Source organism: Oncorhynchus tshawytscha, linkage group LG26 (genome assembly GCF_018296145.1).
Source record: "Oncorhynchus tshawytscha isolate Ot180627B linkage group LG26, Otsh_v2.0, whole genome shotgun sequence".
Taxonomy (NCBI): domain Eukaryota; kingdom Metazoa; phylum Chordata; class Actinopteri; order Salmoniformes; family Salmonidae; genus Oncorhynchus; species Oncorhynchus tshawytscha.
Window position 1 is genome coordinate 3,608,173 of NC_056454.1, and position 20,882 is coordinate 3,629,054.

General features: G+C 39.5%; 1 protein-coding gene across 1 annotated transcript in view; it reads right to left on the reverse strand.

Annotated features, from left to right (window-relative positions):
• fgf14 (fibroblast growth factor 14) overlaps positions 1 to 20,882 on the reverse strand; it is a 305,742-nt gene that overhangs the window by 143,962 nt on the left and 140,898 nt on the right. The window lies entirely within an intron of this gene.

The window sequence follows — 20,882 nt, forward strand, 5'->3', positions numbered from 1 at the left end:
ATAACTAAAGAATAATAATTTAAATCTGAAATGTCAATAAGTATTCAACCCCTTCATTGCAAGCCTAAATAAGTTCAGGAGTAAAAATTTGCTTAACAAGTCACATAATAATTTTCATGGACTCTGTGTGCAATAATATTGGTTAACATTACTTGTTAATGATTACCCCATCTCTGTACCCCACAAATACAATTGTTCTGGTGGAATGTCGAGTAGTGAATTTCAAGCAAAGATTACATCACAAAGACAAGGGAGGCCTTGCAAAGAAGAGAACCTATTGGTAGATGGGTAAAGAAAATAGAAAGAAAAGTAGACACTGAATATCCCTTTGAGCATGGAGAAGATATTAATTATGCTTTTTATGGTGTATCAATACACCCAGTCACTACAAAGATATAGGCAGCCTTCCTAACTCAGTTGCCGGAGAGGAAGGAAAGCGCTCACGAATTTCAACATGAGTCCAATGGTGATATTAAAGCAGTTACAGAGTTTAATGGCTACGTCCAGACAGAATTGAGAGAACAGCTCACTCTGACCATTTTACTCAACCTAGCAGAGCTAGTTAGGCTGTTTTTATGTTATCCAGAGCGTTGGTGACTGCAACTGCGCTGCTGTCAACAATTCAACTACGCTTTTTTACCAACGTTTACTGACACCCGCCATATTCAACGGGTTCGTAAATTCATCAGTTATTCTGCGCTCTGGCACACTCAGATGAGAGTGCTCTGAAACAGCTGTCGTATCAACAGCTGTCGTGTCGCAGTGACATTATGAACCTTTTATTGAAGTTTAGTAGAGTCTTTTGTCAAGACATGTAGCTAGCTAGCTAAACAATGAACCATAATCCCATAAACCATAACTCATGACATTACTACCCTACATGAATCTGCAGGTAGCTAACCAACCAGGTTCAATGCTAGCTCGTTAACATTAGGCTATACATTTTCAGATATTACACATTTCTAATTTTGTCAGAAAGAAATTTTCATTTCAAGTTAAATTCTATTATTACCTAGCTAGCTAATGTTAGCTGGCTGTCTCGTTAGCTAACAGTACGTGTATGATCTGTGTCGTAATATTATTCGTATCTCAGAACAAATTAATCTGAGATACGAATAATATTACTACACAGATCATACACGTACTGTTAGCTAGCGAGACAGCCAGCTAACATTAGCTAGCTAGGTAACAATAAAATTTAACTTGAAATGAAAATTACTTTCTGACAAAATTAGAAATGTGTAATATCTGAAAATGTAGCTAGCTAGATTTATACTATCTTACCAGTATATATGGATGGATGCTTCTCCCTCTCTGTCACGGGTGCCATGGTTGCTCTTAGTTTGAAGATGTAATCCGGAGACAGTTGTTCACTCCATCTCCTTAGCTATCATACTCTAATTCCACTGATTTCAAAACTCGGTCCTCCAGAAAGTGGAGAGCAACACTTATGCAGTTCTACTAAGCAATATATTTTTTTAAAGCTGCGTTAGACAGGATTACCTACACATACTAACCAGCTCAAATAGACAGAAGCGTTCTACATGGCAGACAAATCTGAACTCATCTCTCGGCATGTCCAGCCCTCTAATTATCTCAGCCAATCATGGCTAGTGGGAAGGTTGTAAACTTTTTCTGTGGCTAAACCAATTAGGCTAGTAATTTAGCAATTGCATTCGTATTTACAGATGACATACATGTTTGTTTTTAAGGCATATGAAAGTGCATGTTCCAGAATTTAAAAATAATGGCGCTCCTGTGACATATGCCTAGTTTCCTGAAACAAGCCACATAAATACTAACCTAAATGACAAAGTGAAAAGAAGGAAGTCATGCATCCTGTTTGTAATAAGGCACTAAAGTAACACTGTAAAGAATGGGGCAAAGAAATTAACATTTTGATTTGAAGCGTTTAGGGGAATCCACGACAAGGAGGATAACAATAAACAATAACAATAAATGATACATACTGCAACTATAAAACTTTGGCGAACATCCATACTAGAGGAAAGTTGATTGTTTTACAGCCTACACCAGTCAATCAACTGATCAAAGCATCCTGCACGCTGTAGGCCTATTAATAATGTGATAACACAGATCATTCATCAGTGATTCAGGGCGCGTTCATTGTCAAAGTGACAACTGCAAATAATAACTCTATATGTAATATAGTATGACAACTAACACTGTTTGACCTGCGCATCTTTAATATCAGGTCATTGCTTGCCTCGTTGCTCAAGTGGTTTGCTGGTGATTTCAATTTTTTTAATGGATGTCAATTTGTTTGGATCTTCTTTTTCAATGTGCTCATCACTGCCTGTCATGTGTAACCATTTAATGCATCACTGTAACAATGTTATCATCACTGGCCAGTGAGGCACACTCTCTCCGCAACATTCCCCACAGTTAATTTGACTTATGCCTATTTTACATTCAGCAATTAGCAAGAGCAAGCCTGCTTGTCTCCACGACAAACCTATTAGGTCTAGTATAAAAAAATGTATATAATAATAATATCCTATTGCTTTTGTAGCCGATAGCTTTTCCTGGGATTTCCCAAGAAGAGGACAAGCGGACAGACTTGCGTCCAAAGCCTATTTCCTATCGCATTCGGAAATAGCTGGAAGAGAGGCTAGAGTTGTGTAGCCAAAGAAGCTACATTTTAGCTAGATATTAGGCCACTCATTCATTATATATTATTGGTAAAAATATTTACCTGTCAAAATGCAAGAAAAATAAAAACATTTTCAGATTATGAAATGGCAGATCTGTGCATTTCTTCAGTCAGGCACGCAACGCTCCACTGTTTGACAATAATATAATTCTACCTAGGCTACAACAACACAGTGCAATGAGGAATGTATTGTTGTTATCAAGTGAGTACACCAATTTTGGCTGGGGCTGTAAACTGCAGTGATGAAGAATATTTAAATGTTTATTTTATTTTATTAGGATCCCCATTAGCTGTGGCTATTGCAGCAGCTACTCTTCCTGCAATCCACACACAACATGAAACATGACTTAATGCAGACCATTAATAGACAAGAACAGCTTAAGGACATACATTTAAAACATGACAAATAGCTGCTGGGGTAAATGTGTGTGTCAGTGCTGTGTGTTGACTATACAACCAATTTGGAAATGTCAACGCATTAATGCTTCTTCTATAAACAAGAAGTGATGCAGTCAGTCTCTCCTCTACTTTTAGCCAGGAGAGGATGGAATGCATAGTTTGATATTAGCCTTCTGATCACAGTAAAGAGCAAGACAATAACCGCTTAAACGTCCTGTTTTGAACGCTCCACGCCGAAATAACTGCATAAAAAAATGTAATTGTATTTATCATATGCACCGAATACAACTGGTATAGACTTTACCGTGAAACGCTTGCTAAAATAGTAACACAAGAGGAATAAAATAAAATACACAAGAATGGAGGAATATACAGGGAGTACCATACAGCCATGGTCTGATTTATGCAACCATTTGGATCAGTTATGGGTTTATTCTCTACAGTGTACAAGGTCCAGAAAGGTATATTAGCAGGCTACTCTGTATTTTGATCACACCATTTCTCGCTCTCTTTCAGCAAGGAAGAGCAAGCTGTAGTATTAAATAAAATGTTTGAAATAAGTGTACAACAAGCTATTTTCGGCCTAGTCCTGGGATTCCAAGAGCAAAAGAGTCATTAATAGGAATCATATGAAATGACAGGCAGCCTAGGATAAACATATCGCTTGTAGGCATACAGATAGTCCAGCCATCCACAAAGACTGTTGTCATCCCCTTTCGGTAGCAACTCCTTCAACACCTGATTTAATCCATTGACTTTTTTTCTGCATTGAGGAGCCATCTCCTTTCGACTCCAAAATTCCATTGAACTTTTCTAGATTCTCTTCAGCGGACAGAGACAGCAAAGAAACCCTTAAATTATTGTGAAGAAAACTTTTTTCATGATCTGTGGACCTTGCGTAATTGTTCAACGCAATGCTTGAGTGTTTTGGTGCTTTCAAGACAACTAGGTCAAATCATGAGGTCAGTGATGTTCAGATCGGAAAGTCGAAGCTATAAAAGATGCTTGAGTTTCTGAATTTGAATTCCGAGTTGGAACACAGTTCAAAACAATCTATTTTTTTCAGATTTTCCAGTTGTCTTGAACTCACTGAAGTCAGAAGAATTCTTTTGAAAGCAGCATTTCTACCACTGTTCTTGTTGCCCGCTAGCTCCCCATGTCATCACTAGAAGTGCTATCTGTTTCGCCAGATACTCTACATGCCTACGTTCTGGATATGCCAAGAACAAAGAGGGATTGATTGAACAGCCAGGTAAGGCTCAGCGAGGAGAATGAGAAAGGGAGAGCAGGGTTGTACACCAAAGTTACACGTAGTAGAATTCAATAAGTACATTCCAAAATGCTGTTGAACACCAGTGGTGGAAAAAGTACCCAATTGTCACACTTGATTAAAAATACAGATACCTTAACAGAAAATGACTCAAGTAAAAGTCACCAAGTAAAAGTCTCAAAATATGTAATATTTAAATATACTTAAGTATCAAAAGTAAATGTAATTGCTAAAATATACTTAAGTATCAAAAGTAAAAGTATAAATAATTTCAAAATCATTATATTAAGCATATCAGACGGCACCATTTTCTTGTTTTTTAAATGTACGGATAGCAAGGGGCACAATCCAACAGACATAATTTACAAACGAAGCATGTGTTTTAGTGAGTCCACCAGATCAGAGGCAGTAGGGATGACCAGGGAGGTTCTCTTGATAAGTGTGTGAATTAGACAACTTCCCTGTCCTGCTAAGAATTCAACATGTAACGAGTACTTTGGGGGGCAGGGAAAATGTATGGAGTAAAAAGTACATACTTTTCTTGAGGAATGTAGTGAAGTAAAAGTAAAAGTTGTCCAAATTATAAATAGTAAAGTAAAGATCAGATACCACAAAAACGACTTAAGTAGCACTTCCAAGTATTTTTATTTAAATACTTTACACCACCGACAATCGCTGACATTTAATTGATTATAAATTACATGACCCTCCCCTGGATTAAATAAAAAAAATACTAAACTGAAATTGAAAAAGCATGACCCTCCCCCATTTTCCTCAGGGTAACAATTGGGTGCATTTCTACCTGTCCCTAAATCTAAATGGCGATGCTGTAAGTTTTTGAGTAGTTCATGGTTCACAATGAAATCCTTGTGTGGCATTCAACCAGCCCATGTCTTATTGAGCCACTTCCACTGTGTCAGGTGGTTGACACTGGCCACTGACACAAATGTTTTCTGATTTGGCAAAAGTTTATTTCAGTGCAGTATGCATCCTTCATTACTTTGTCATAAATTGTGGTAATCACTGATCAGACATGTCAGGAAAGGTGAACACTATGGGATGGAACCCCTGCCTACCCCTATCTTGTCTTTATAGATCAGTGATTACTTCAAGGATGGGAGGAAGAAAGGATACAAATGAGTGCTCTGTTTGAATACTTTAGAAAATACATCCTTTCCAAAAGGTATTCAAACAGGATCCTGGCCCTGTTTGAACACTTCAGAAATGCATCCTCCCTTCTTACTTTTTTGTTAACCTTTATTTAGCTCAGCAAGTCAGTTAAGAACAAATTCTTATTTACAATGACAGCCTACCCCAGCCAAAGCCAGGGAAATTATGCACCACCCTATGGGACTCCCAATCACAGCTGGATGTGATACAGCCTGGATTTGAACCATGGACTGTAGTGACACCTCTTGCACTGAGATGCAGTGCCTTAGACCGCTGCGCCACTAGGAAGCCTTGAAGTAATCACAGATGTGAAATGGTTAGATTGGTGAACTTTGCTTAAACCTATCCACTTACAGATCTGTGCTTACCTCCAGGAAACAAGGAGGGAAGCATGCATTTTCTAAAGCACATGTCAAACTCATTCCACGGAGGGCCGAGTGTCTGCGGATTTTCCCTCCACCTTGTAGTTGATGGATGAATTAAAGTCACCGATTAGTAAGGAACTCCCCTCACCTGGTCGTCTAGGTCTTGATTGAAAGGAAAAACCCAAAACCCACAGACAATGGGCCCTCCGTGGAATGAGTTGGACACCCCTGTTCGAAAGTACTCAAAGGAGGCCCTGTGCTTTTAGAGCCAGGCTCAGATTGTTCTACCATTGTTGAGCCAGCAGAGGGCTGCCTGGAGCTCAATTAATGCAGGTTCTCAGCAGTTCAATGTGTGTGCTACAGCAGGGGTGAATGCCACTGTGCAGGATTGTGGCTTATATAATGGTAGCAGTATGTTGAGTTGATGATAATGTGCCATGTTGTATACAGTGAATGTATTAGCTATGATATAGCTAACAACAACTCACTTTAAAATAGAACCAGCAAACCAGTCCGATAGGAAAAACAACATCATCTCATTGAAGGGTTAAGGAGAAGCTTCTCTCAGAGGTTAATAACAACATTAGCATCATTCCATCTATATTCTCCCCATAGCTTGACTTGATCTATGAATTGACCACAAACTGTGTGCTGTGTGTGTTGCCTAATGTAGAGTCAGTGACTGTGTGTTTGAGGTATAGAAATAGCATCAGGTCCTGCGAGGCCTTGAAGAAATGCAACACTATTTGCCTAAAACAACAAAGATGCCCTCAAGTGGCCACAGCTAGCTATTTCACATACCCGGTGGTTGAATACTTTTTCTAACAATCAACTCACCTGTTAGTGTTCACGTTTCAAGAGGCTGATTGATCGAAATTTCGACAGTCTAATAATACACATACAGCTGCAGGTTATATATTTTCTGTGTTACGTCTGTGTCCTCTTGTGCCTCTCACATATAATAACACACAATACATTTGATCCATGTAGTGAATTCATCAATACAAAACACATCATCCATATGATACCTACTGCATCAGAGGTAGCGGACATTTGAGAACAGTAACTAGGGATGAGTGCTGATGTGATCTAGGTTTCTGGGAGGTCTAAAACATACATTGATCCACTGTCCCTCTATTAGCTAGTGTGTGTGTGTGTGTGTGTGTGTGTGTGTGTGTGTGTGTGTGTGTGTGTGTGTGTGTGTGTGTGTGTGTGTGTGTGTGTGTGTGTGTGTGTGTGTGTGTGTGCGTGCGTGCGTGCGCCTGCACATGAGGATATGTGTGTATGTGTGTGTGTGTCATAGAATTCAAATTCTATGACCTGACCCGCCCTTACTGTCATTACAGTTCGTCCAAGCAGAGTTGTGACTGTAGTGTGTACATTACCTCTGTAGCTCAAGACTTTCCACTTTTGGAAAGAATGTATTTTCTAAAGTATACAAACAGAGCAGTCATTTGTATCCTTTCTTCCTCCCATCCTTGAAGTAATCACTGATCTATAAAGACAAGATAGGGGTAGGCAGGGGTTCCATCCCATAGTGTTCACCTTTCCTGACATGTCTGATCAGTGATTACCAAAATCACAGTCAGAAATCCTGCTCCTGTTTATTTAACCGCAACAGATTGGCCTTTTAAGAGCTACAGTACTACAAAATGTATGGGGTATACTGCATTATATAATGTCATTTGTTATAAGCATATATCAAATCAAATCAAATTTTATTGGTCACATACACATGTTTAGCAGGTGTTATTGCGGGAGTAGTGAAATGCTTGTGTTTATAGATCTGACAGTGCAGTAATATCTAACACGTAATATCTAACAACAGTTTCACAACATATACCCATTACACACAAATCTAAGTAAAGGAATGTAATTAAGAATATATAAATATATAGATGAGCAATGTCAGAGTGGCATAGACTACCATATAGTAGAATAGAATAGAATGGAATACAGTATATGCAAATGAGATGTGTAATGCAAAATATTTAAACATTATTAAAGTGACTAGTGTTCCATTTATTACTGTGGCCAGTGATTTCAAGTCTATGTACTGTATATAGTACAGCAGCCTCGAATGTGCTAGTGATGGCTGCGGTGTCACGTCCTAACCTTAGAAAACCATTTTATTTCTCTATTTGGTTAGGTCAGTGTGTGATGTGGAGTGGGCATTCTATGTTTTGTTTTCTATGTTTCTTTATTTCTATGTTTTGGCCGGGTATGGTTCTCAATCAGGGACAGCTGTCTATCGTTGTCTCTGATTGGGAATCATACTTAGGTAGCTCTTTTTCCCTGCCTTCAATGTGGGTAGTTAACTTTGTTAGTGGCACTTAGTCCTGTAAGCGTCATGGTTGTTCAGTTCGTATCTTGTTTTGTTGGCATCATTCCAAAAAAAAGAGGAAAATGTACGCTCACGACGCCGCACTTTGGTCCACTTAGTCCTTCCAGGAAGACGGCCGTGACATGCGGATCCTTATAATGTTTTTGTTCATATAATGTTTAATCTCATAATGAGTTGATGTCAGTTTGTTCCACATTACAATATACAAATGATACGACTTATGATGCTCAAAACAAGCATTGTAAAAAGCAGTATCATGTAAACACAGTCATCTCCCTCCAACTTAACTTCTCAGCTGTTTATTTTATATTTTTTTTTATTTTTTTTTATTATATATTTTTTTACCTATTGGTAAGAGTAGAGAAAGCCTGTTCTAGATATGTAAAAAACAACGTTTGAATTCCATAGGGGGAGGAAAAAATTAGGGTACGGCCCAAATGAAACTCTATTCCCTATGCAGTACACTACCTTTGACAAGTGCCCATATATAGGGAATAGGGTGCCATTTGGGACACATCCATACAAAGCCCAACTAAGCCTATAGTGGATGTGAATATAAACCAGTTGAGGACAATACAGGAATCAAAACCTGAACACCATCCTCCCGCTTAACGTCCAGCAGGCCTAATTAACATATATGCATATCAGACCACTGTGACTAAATCATTATGTGGAGGTTATCTTAATTAAAAGGGAACAAAACCATATCTTAACGAAGCTCTTACTCAAAATGAACTTTGAGAGATAAAAATAAATAAAAAATCTGCCAAGTAGAATGTTTCAGTTGCCTGTCAACTGGTGATCGCTAATGAGAAATGACACATTAGTAATTACTTGTGACTATAATTAGCTGGTGTGTAAGTGAGACGGCAGAATACAGGTCTCGCTGATCCACTGGGTCAGGATGTGTTAAAGGCAAACTGGGATCTTTCTTGCTCTTAAATGGTCATTTCAATTAATGACATATGCAAATTGATTCTTGAAGACAATAACGACCTTAGTACAACAGTCTTGTCCTATAGTAACGCATAACATTAGGTTGTATTACTCCATTATAGTAATTTGAGTCAATTTGTCTAGCTTCAAATTTGTTGAACCTTTTCACATGTGAGCTCCAAATACAGTATCTCTAATGGAGTTTTCTTTTGCGTGTGATGTCAGAATTCGCTCAGCAGCTAGGTTTCCATCCAATTGTCAACAGGTTTGCATGCGAATATGTCACAAAAACTGCTATGTGAAATGGCAAATGTGGCTCCTCTGGTCTTGGCACGTGCGCTCTAGCCAACAGCTAGCAGATACAGTGCGGGTAGGCTAGTATACATGATGAGATTGTTATGGATCATTTTTTGATGGATATTTTTCTTTGTCAAATGGCAGTCAAGCATCAATCATCAAGTAACAAGAATCATACCCTGGATATTTATTGTAAAGGAGCATCAACATCACCGTGCACTTTCACCACCCTCTGAAGTTCATCATCAGTTATTTCAACAATAGCCTAATAATCTTCATGGTTTCCCGAGTTGATGTGGGAGGACCACACACTATATCATCAGGTGACTCCAAGTTTACTTCCATATGGTTATTATATCAATATTTGCGCATAAAGGCACTTTCACTGCCAATTCTCGCATAATACATTTTACAGACACAAAAAGATCCCACCAAGTCAAATGTACAAATGATCTGTCGTCATTTTAAAATTGTACCAAAACGTCCTCTTTCCATGTCATGCATAGGTGTAATAGGTGGCAGGGAAGTCAGGCGCAGGAGAGTCAAATGGAGTCTTTTAATAAAGTCCACGGAGTATGCTCCATAACACTAAATGTACATAAACAAACAAACATGGGTACGAGGACCCGACGCGCACCTATACAACAATCATACTACACTGACAATAAAACAATCTCTGACAAAGACATGAGGGGAAACAGAGGGTTAAATACACAACAGGTAATGAATGGGATTGAAAACAGGTGTGTGGGAAGACAAGACAAAACCAATGGAAAATGAAAAAAAGGATCAATGATGGCTAGAAGACCGGTGACGGCAAACGCCGAGCACCGCCCGAACAAGGAGAGGCAATGACTTCGGCAGAAGTCGTGACACCGCAGCTGTTGTGATATTTATTTTTTATACGGTATGAGTTTGCTTGCATAAAATCTGTGGATGGAAACTTGGTTTCTGTTCCCAAATGTAATTGTTACGCAACAGGACAGTTAACCCATGCTTGCCCTCAAACCAAGGCACGCTGCCTGCTAATTATCTATTGGCTATGTTTTAACTTGTCAATGTTACATGATTTTCTAACAAGCAGTTTGAAATTAGGTGCATTCCGCCTCCTCATTAATTCACATAGAAGTAGCCCATTTTTACTGTGGTGGACAATTTACGTTTGAGGCACGCTATGCTAATGTAAGGCGAGTATTAGCTAAATGAGCAGGACAAACTTCTCTCTTTGATGAGAGCACAAGCACTCCCCCAGTGTTTCCTCAGGTCAAGTATGCAGACATCTCCACACAGAACAGAACCTGCCCAGCCTTTATCCCCCTGGCTCAGTTTCCGGGTGGCACACACAATGCCTAGATTGTTGTTTTCCTTACTAATAATTACTGTGTGTGTTCCTATCAACGTTAGTGCCTTACTGCCTTATCATAATACATAATATAATAATATAATAATACAGTGTTACATCATTTCTACTATATCACACCGTATGTATGTATGGAGCATAATATATTCTGTGTGTATTCCTTTATAACCGCAGACACCTGAGGTAGTAATTTCTTAACCTTTATGGTTTCATATTCAATTGTGCTTATGTAGTTACATTTTCTAATAGCTTTGTAAAAACAATGATAATGGCGTCAAATAAGTTTTAGCTTGTGTTGTATCCTTTGAACCTGCCCTGGCCTTATCATGGCCATTGCATTGGCCTGTGTTTTCATCTGGCCTGCTTAGCATAGCTCTGCCCTGCCCCGCCCCCTTGTGGACCTCTTATGTTGCGTCATTGTAATATTGTTTTATTGCTATATCCTAATATTTGATTTGTAATTACTAATAACTCCTCTTTATTGTGTATTTTCAGAAACCAAACAGACACAGTATTGAACATAACTGGCCAACATCCTAACTGGAACTGAAAATGTTTCTTGCCGAAGATTGAGGACAGCATTTGTATGCTTGCAACAAACTGTTTGCAACAAACTGCCCCCATTTTGCAACTATAGTCAAGCACACAGTCAGTCTGGTTTGATCTTTCTCTCTCCCGTCAGGTGGTCCACCTTCCCTGTGGCTCTCTCTTCGATTGGTCTCCTCCACTATGTGTCCCAACAGCTCCTCTGTCAGAAACAACTTAAAGCACTCTGTCTCAGAGGGAGATGGCAAGGGGCTTTGCATACCACACTGGGACTCGTCAAAGCCAAAAGCAGGGCCTGGAGGGGTGAAAGGGCTGGCGGCCTTCCAGCTACCGCAGACCTGCCGTACTTCACCCACTGTTGGTCTGCCTCCATCACCACCAGCATCTTCAGAAGGACCTGGGACTTCATTGATGTGCAAGCAGGACTCAAATTGAGGTTAAGGTTAAGAAAAGGGTTAGGCTTAGCTACAATGCTACAGTTGTCACCAACTGCTGATCCCGACACGACCACTAGATAGAGCTGTTGTAGGCCGAGCTGATCCATCTAGCCACAATGGTAGAAATGTAAACAAACCATCTGGTGACAAATCATCAGTATTATAACACCGACACGGGTCACTTGTATCAATACATTAAACATGACGGCATGCACAATCTCTCCACCGTCGGATTCCTTTGAACTTTTAGAAAGTGTTTTACTAAATTATTTTGATCACTGGTAAGCTCACTTGTGCTGTGATGAATTGTAAATAGTAATTGCTCACTCTTTACTCAGTTAGCACTAGGAAAAATGTAGCCTACATTTTCCGATTTGGATGAGAATTGTGTTATGCTGTTGGTACTTCTGTGAATGGCTGAACATTGCATCCAGAAAAATAAACAGACACACACACACACACAATTACCTCTGACAGCAGATGAATGAGACTTAAAAACTCTAAGTGTGAACCACTAATCCAAACTATTGCATAAACCTGTCTACACACACACACACCACTAATATAAACCATCACATAAAAATGGCTCCAGCTGACATAAAGGATGACATAAAACAAGCTAACAGACAAATATACAGATTGGTACGTATCACACACAGCCAGTACATCAAAACAACCTTTAGTGCGATATAAGTGAGCAGTAATCACCCTTGATACGGGTAGCATCTATTTCCCGATGGGATGCACATTTCACCAGTTTTAGAGTGGTTTTCCAACTAACACAGGAACTGATCTTTGAACATGCAGTGTTAAAAATAGTAAGGCACAGAAATGAAGGGGAGCTCCTCAGACATGGGCAGTGCACACTTAAACACACACACAGTCACACTCTCAAATACACACTATCCCCCCCTCACACATGTGCACACACACGCAGACACAAACCCACACACACACACACACACACACACACACACACACACACACACACACACACACACACACACACACACACACACACACTCTTTCCCTCTCTCCGTCTGCCTTCTGACACCTGGGTCAATGTCTGCTCAGGAAAATGCTCTGCTCTGCTATCGACAGGCAGCTGGAATTAGATTTGTTACAGCCGTTCATCTATCTCGTACGAAGATCACACTAGCTCTCCAGTATCTAACTGAAGACAGGCTGTTGTCTGTAAATGAAGTGACAACGTAGCATGGATAGCTGCATCTGCTTCATGAAATGAATGTCACAGGAATCTGCCAAATCAAATCAAATGTATTTGTCACATGCGCCGAATACAACTGGTGTAGACTTTACGTGAAATGGTAATAAAATAAAATACAGAATGGAGCTATGTACAGTGGTTCTCCCTTTAAAATTTTAGAGCTTATGCCGTGACCTTTGGTGGTAGATGGTGGCATTCTGTCATTGCGCCACACTACCACAAGGGGGAGTTAGAGCGCTGATCTATCGGTAGTCTAAACTGTGGCACAAATTGACTATATTTTTGTAAATTAATGGAGGTGTTTTCAGTCTGAGTCTCTCTTCTCTGTCACTAGAGTCCTGCATCAGGCAACAACAACAAAAAACAGTCGGTGGTCCTGAAGTTAAGAGAGATATTGGGTAAATACAAAGGGGGAATTACATGTGACATGTGGTCTGACGATTTTCGAAAAATAGGCACTGTGGGCTCTCTCCCTCTAAAAACAGAAATCAATTATTTTGAATAACAAACTGGCTTTATTTACCACAGTGTGAAAGAGTGATAGCCCCATTTATAAAGTGAGTTTCTGAAACATGGAGTCCTTCTTTGCTGATGTGAAGAAGAAACGGAATGAAATAGTCCAGCGAGGATTTGTCAGCATAAAGCTGAGTGACCCACTCATTCATGGCTTTCGATCAAAATAAATAAGTGTAACAAACTTCTTCTTTGTCTGATGAGTAGTAGGAAGGATCGGACCAAAATGCAGCATTGTAAGTGTCCATGATAATATTTATTAGAACAGAAACACTAAACAAAATAACAAAGAGAGGAAAACTAAACAGCCCTGTAAAGTGCAGCAACACAAAACAGAAAACAACTACCCACAAATCATAGTGGGAAAACAGGCTGCCTAAGTATGGTTCTCAATCAGAGACAACGATAAACAGCTGCCTCTGATTGGGAACCATATCAGGCCAAACACAGAAATACAAAAACATAGAACAACACATAAAATGCCCACCCTAATTCACGCCCTGACCAAACTAAAATAAAGACATAAAAAAGGAACTAAGTTCAGGATGTGACAACAAGCACCAACATTCTTATGATAGTCTTTAATAAAGAAATGTTTTGATTGTTTTGACCATTGTTCTGCTCATGTTGTGTGTGTTCAATTATTTGTGACATTGTGGTTACAATGAAGAATGTAAACAAAATAAATCAATTAAATCCAATTCATAATGATTAATCAGATGTGTGTTGCAAGCTTGATTTTTTTACTTACTATATTATGTATTGGATCACAAAAAAATATAACTTTTATATTACCGTGTAGTTTAGCAGTAAAATGGACTGACGGGGATGTGGACATACTCGGTATACATATCCTGAAAGAAAGAAATGATCTCACTCCAATACATTTTAATTGAAAGTTAGCAAAAATAGTTAAGATCTTGCAACCATGGAAAGGAAAATACCTGCCTATTTGTGGGAAAATCACCCTGATTAACTCTTTAGTCACATCACAATTGACCTATTTGCTTATGGTTTTGCCTACACCTAGCGACCTGTTTAAATTATATGTGCAAAAAATATTCAATTTCATTTGGAATGGCAAGCCAGACAAAATTAAAAGGGACTATTTATATAATGAATATGAATTTTGTGGCCAGAAATTAGAAATGAGGAATTACTTTATCAATTGGAACATTTATCAAGTGGAAGGGGGAAAAAGTAAGGAACTTGTCTGTCGGCCCTGTATTAAAGACCAAAATTGGTTAAATAAAATTGTGATATTTTTTTTTATACCAGTTTCATTTAATTAAAATTTCTTCAGGCTAGGGTCCTTTTTTCTCAATTTCCGCCAGACTGATGTGCCAAAAGTAACCTGCCTGTTTCTCAAGCCCTGAAGCCAGGATATGCATATATTTGGTACCATTGGAAAAGAAAATACTCTGAAGTTTGTAGAAATGTTAAAATGATGTAGGAGACTATAACACAATAGATATGGTAGGAGACAATCCAAAGAAAAACCAACAGGATTTTTTATTTTTTTTTAGAGCCCATGCTCTTTCAATGGAAAGTATAGGGAAATAATTAAATCTAGCTCCCAGTATGCAGTTCCTATGGCTTCCACTGGGTGTCAGTAGTCTTTGTTCAAGGTTTCAGGCTTGTTTTTTCCAAAACGAGTAAGAATAATGAGTTTATGACAAGGACATCTGCTTGGAAATTTGTGTGTGCGTGATTGAATAGAAAAGTATTTTGACTTGTTGAAAGAAAGTTTAGGGGTAGATTTTCGGATTCCTATCTTGGCATATCGACCGAGTGAATTACTCAAATCGATGGCACCAACTAAATTGACTTTTTGGGATATAAAGGATTTTATCTAACAATACAACACTACATGTTATAGTTGGGACCCTTTGGATAACAAATCAGTGGAAGATTTTCAAAAAGTAAGTGAATATTTAATCGCTATTAGTGAATTTATGAAACCTGTGTCGATGGAAACATATTTTGATGTGTGGCTCCATCCTCAAAGAATCGCAATGCATGCTTTCACTGTAAAGCCTACTGTACATTCGACAGTGCAGTTAGATAATGCATTGCAGTCGGCCCTGCATTAAAGACCAAAATTGGTTAAAGAAAACTGTGATAAATAAAAATAAATACCAGTTTCATTTATGGACAAAAAAATTGACAGCGGTGCTGTATAGATTGCAAAAGAGTTGGGAAGAGATTTTCGATGTACCGATTCCATGGCACATGGTTTATGAATTGACACGCAAAATGACACCGGATTCAAAACTCCAATAGAATGTTGTATCTATGGGGGATACACAATTATTATTATAATTATTACACCTGCATTATAATTGTAAAAAAAAGCCTTAGATATTCATTTAGAATCCTCCAATCCTCTAAATTTAATTAGTATTTTCATTTCAGAAGCCGCCTCTTAAAATGAGTACCGAAAGCTGTGTCATACCAATTATTATTGGATTATTCACCATGACAACCACTTGCTAGTATAAGATAGAAAATTATGTGCGTTTGTATTTATTTTATTGAATTCAATAATATATTTGTACCACTGTAGATGCTGTGTTTTTATTTACAGTAGTTATAGACAGCTGGAGGCATCTTGAAAACATCTTCTCAAACACTGGTTTTTCACAAGGGCTATTAGCAGAACAATAGACATGATGTTGTCCCAAAAACACCTCTCTGGCATAGGGTCCAGCACATCTCTTGATGATGTCATTGAATGTCTCGCCAGCTTTGATCCATGCCTGGGCCTGCAGCACGCAAAGTTCTTTGTTTGTCAGATGAATCATTTGGTCGAAAGTACAGAACAGTACAAAACAAGAGAACACACATAGTTAATGTTCTGAAAAGAATATATAGACATTTATATAAAATGTCTTAGAGAGCCTTTCTGTAAGTCCACTCAAGTTTCATCGACTGTCTTCTGAATGTGATTAGAGCGATGTTGATGTTGTGTCATGATGCCAGCAGATTCCATATTGTCTTTGCCGATCGCTCACCATCAGTGAGTCGATGGCTTGAATAGTCTCGCTGGAAATGGCATACAATGTAAAAATGTGCAGCATACTGTAAAAACCAGCTGTCGATTTATTTAAGCATTATTTTTAGCATTATTAGGCCTACTTTACAGTATTGTAACCTACTGTACCCGTTAATTTTCCTGGGCTTTTGCATTCGGCGTAACAAAAGCGAATTGCACTGTCCGTGACCATAATCCCCAAGTCTAACAGTATTTTACCAACAAGTTTAATTATTCAAGGTTCCTTTCTCTTCTCTGTGCTGAAGTTCTTTAAAGAATACAAAAGAAGCCATGCACCCTTGATGGGCTATCAGCAGGACAATAGACTCTTACCGAGTCCACCAAATCCATTGTTTTCTAACCACATCTGGATGGATCCATAACGAATTACTATGGGAATAAATATCGCTGAATGACAGACACATTGGAATCAAATAGGCTAATGGAGCAACACATTGTTACTTACTGGAACACCCAAAGTCACCCAAAAACACAGTTTTGCACTGCTCTGAGACAAGCATGGGGCCTGGTCTTGATAAATCAATGAGATTTTTATTTTCACCGAATCTCCGTTTGGGTATTGGGTTAGCCTACAATTAGGGTGTGGAAAAGCTGTGAGTCTTTGTGGGTAATTACTCTTTTCAAAAGTATTCAAGCTCTGTAAAATTGGTTGTTGATCATTGATAGACAACCATTTACAGGTCTTGCAATAGATTTTCAAGTAGATCTAAGTCAAAATTGTAACTCGTCCACTCACTTCTTGGTAAGCAACTCCAGTGTAGATTTGGCCTTGTGTTTTAGGTTATTGTCCTGTTGAAAAGTGAATTAATCTCCCAGTGTCTGATGGAAAGCATTTTTGCCTGTCCTAGGCTCCATTCCGTTTCTTCTTTTATCCTGAAAATGTCCTCAGTCCTTAACGATTACAAGAATATCCATAACATGATGCAGCCACCACTATGTTGGAACATATGGATAGTGGTACTCAGTAATGTGTTGTATTGGATTAGCCCCATACAAAACATTTTGTAAATAGGACAAAAATTGAAATGCTTTGACAATTTTTTTGTAGTATTATTTAATGCCTTGTTGCAAACAGGATGCATGTTTTGGAATATTTTGTATTCTGTACAGGCTTCCTTCTTTTCACTCTGGCAAATAGGTTACTATTGTAGAGAAACTACAATGTTGTTGATCCATCCTCAGTTTTCTCCAATCACAGCCATTAAACTTTCTAACTGTTTTAAAGTCACCATTACATTCATACCAATAGTTGCCCGTCCCTGGTCTTTGTGGTTGAATCTGTTTTTGAAATTCACTGCTCAACCGAGGGACCTTACAGATAATTGTTTGTGTGAGGTACAGAGATGAGGTAGTCATTAAAAAATCATGGTAAACACTATTAAAGCACCCAGAGTGCAACTTATTATACTGACTTGTTAAGCACATTTTTACTCCTGAACTTATTTAGGCTTGTCATAAAAAATGGGTTGAATACGTATTGACTTATTTCAGCTTTTCATTTTTAATTAATTTGTAAAAATGTCTAAAAACCTCATTCAACTTGGACATTATCTGTTATTGTGTAATGGCCAGCGACGTGACAAAAAAAGATACATTTAATGAATCAATTTTAAATGCATACTGTAACACAACAAAATGTGGAAAAAGTCAAGGGGTGTGAATACCTTTTGAGTGTGCGTAGGGACAGTGCAAGATAGTCAGTGCAGATACCCTTAATTGACTATTTAGAAGTCTGGCTATTTAGTGGTCTTATGGCTTGGGGGTAGAAGCTGTCCCAGAGCTGATTCCCTGGTACTGTTTGCCAGACGGTAGCAGAGAGAAGTCTAAGGATTGGGTGACTGGAGTCTTTAGCAATTTATTGGGCTTTCCTCTGACACTGCTTGATATAGAGGTCCTAGATGGCAGGGAGCTCGGCCCCAGTGACGTACTGGGCTGTCCTCACCACACTCTATAGCGCTTTTAAAAAATTGTATTTATTTTATTTCACCTTTATTTAACCAGGTAGGCAAGTTGAGAACAAGTTCTCATTTTCAATTGCGACCTCGCCAAGATAAAGCAAAGCAGTTCGACACATACAACAACACAGAGTTACACATGGAGTAAAACAAAAAAACAGTCAATAATACAGTAGAAAAATAAGTCTATATACAATGTGAGCATGTGAGGTGAGATAAGGGAGGTAAAGGCAAAAAAAGGCCGTGGTAGCGAAGTAAATACAATATAGCAAGTAAAACACTGGAATGGTTGATTTGCAGTAGAAGAATGTGCAAAGTAGAGATAGAAATAATGGGGTGCAAAGGAGCAAAATAAATAAATACAGTAGGGAGAGAGGTAGTTGTTTGGGCTAAATTATAGATGGGCTATGTACAAGGGCAGTAATCTGTGAGCTGCTCTGACAGCTGGTGCTTAAAGCTAGGCAGAGAGATAAGTGTTTTCAGTTTCAGAGATTTTTGTAGTTCGTTCCAGTCATTGGCAGCAGAGAACTGGAAGGAGAGGCGGCCAAAGAAAGAATTGGTTTTGGGGGTGACCAGACAGATATACCTGCTGGAGCGTGTGCAACAGGTCGGTGCTGCTATGGTGACCAGCGAGCAGAGATAAGGGGGGACTTTACCTAGCAGGGTCTTGTAAATGACCTGGAGCCAGTGGGTTTGGCGACGAGTATGAAGCGAGGGCCAGCCAACGAGAGCGTACAGTGGTGGGTAGTATATGGTGCTTTGTTGACAAAACGGATGGCACTGTGATAGACTGCATACATTTTATTGAGTAGAGTATTAGAGGCTATTTTGTAAATGACATCGCCTAAGTCGAGGATTGGTAGGATGGTCAGTCTTACAAGGGTATGTTTGGCAGGATGAGTGAAGGATGCTTTGTTGCGAAATAGGAAGCCAATTCTAGATTTAACTTTGTATTGGAGATGTTTGATGTGAGTCTGGAAGGAGAGTTTACAGTCAAACCAGACACCTAGGTATTTGTAGTTGTCCACATATTCTAAGTCAGAACCGTCCAGAGTAGTGATGTTGGACAGGTGGCAGGTGCAGGCAGCGATCGGTTGAAGAGCATGCATTTAGTTTTACTTGTATTTAAGAGCAATTGGAGGCCACGGAAGGAGAGTTGTATGGCATTGAAGCTCGCCTGGAGGGTTGTTAACACAGTGTCCAAAGAAGGGCCAGAAGTATATAGAATGGTGTCATCTGCGTAGAGGTGGATCAGAGACTCACCAGCAGCAAGAGCGACCTCATTGATGTATACAGAGAAGAGAGTCGGTCCAAGAATTGAACCCTGTGGCACCCCCATAGAGACTGCCAGAGGCCCCGACAACCGACCCTCTGATTTGACACACTGAACTCTATCAGAGAAGTAGTTGGTGAACCAGGCGAGGCAATCATTTGAGAAACCAAGGCTGTCGAGTCTGCCCATGAGGATGTGGTGATTGACAGAGTCGAAAGACTTGGCCAGATCAATGAATAGGGCTGCACAGTATTGTTTCTTATCGATGGCGGTTAAGATATTGTTTAGGAGTCAAGGGCGGTGCATTTGCCATACCAAGCGGTGATGCTGCCAGTCAACATGCTCTCGATGGTGCAGTTGTATAACTTTTTGAGGATCCATGCCAAATCTTTTCATCCTCCTGAGGCGGAAGAGGCGATATCATTCCTTCTTCACGACTGTACGGGTGTCTGTGAACCATGTTTAGTCCTTAGTGATGTGGACGCCAAGGAACTTGAAGCTCACAACCCACTCCACAACAGCCTCGTCAATGTGGATGGGGGCGTGCTCTCCCCTCTTTTTCATATAGTCATGATCAGCTCCTTGGTCTTAGTGACATTGAGAGAGAGGTTGTTGTCCTGGAACCACACTGCTAAGTCTCTGACCTCCTTCCTGTAGGCTGACTCATCGCTGTCTGTGAACAGGCCTACCACCATTGTGTCGTCAGCAAACTTGATGATGGTGTTGGAATCGTGCGTGGCCATGCAGTCATGGGTGAACAAGGAGTACAGGAAGGGACTAAGAACAAACCCCTGAGGGGCCCACGTGTTGAGGCGGAGGTGTTGTTGCCTACACTCCCCACCTGGGTCTGGCCAATCCCGAAGTCCAGGATTCAGTTGCAGAGGGAGGGGTTCAGTCCCAGGGACCCTAGCTTGGTTATTTTACCTCTTGTCCAGGTGGAAGATGGCAGTGTGAAGTGCATTTGAGATTGTGTCATCTGTGGATCTGTTGGGGCAGCATGCAAATTGGATTGGTCCAGGGTGTCTGGGATGATGGAGATGATGTGTGTCATGACCAGCCC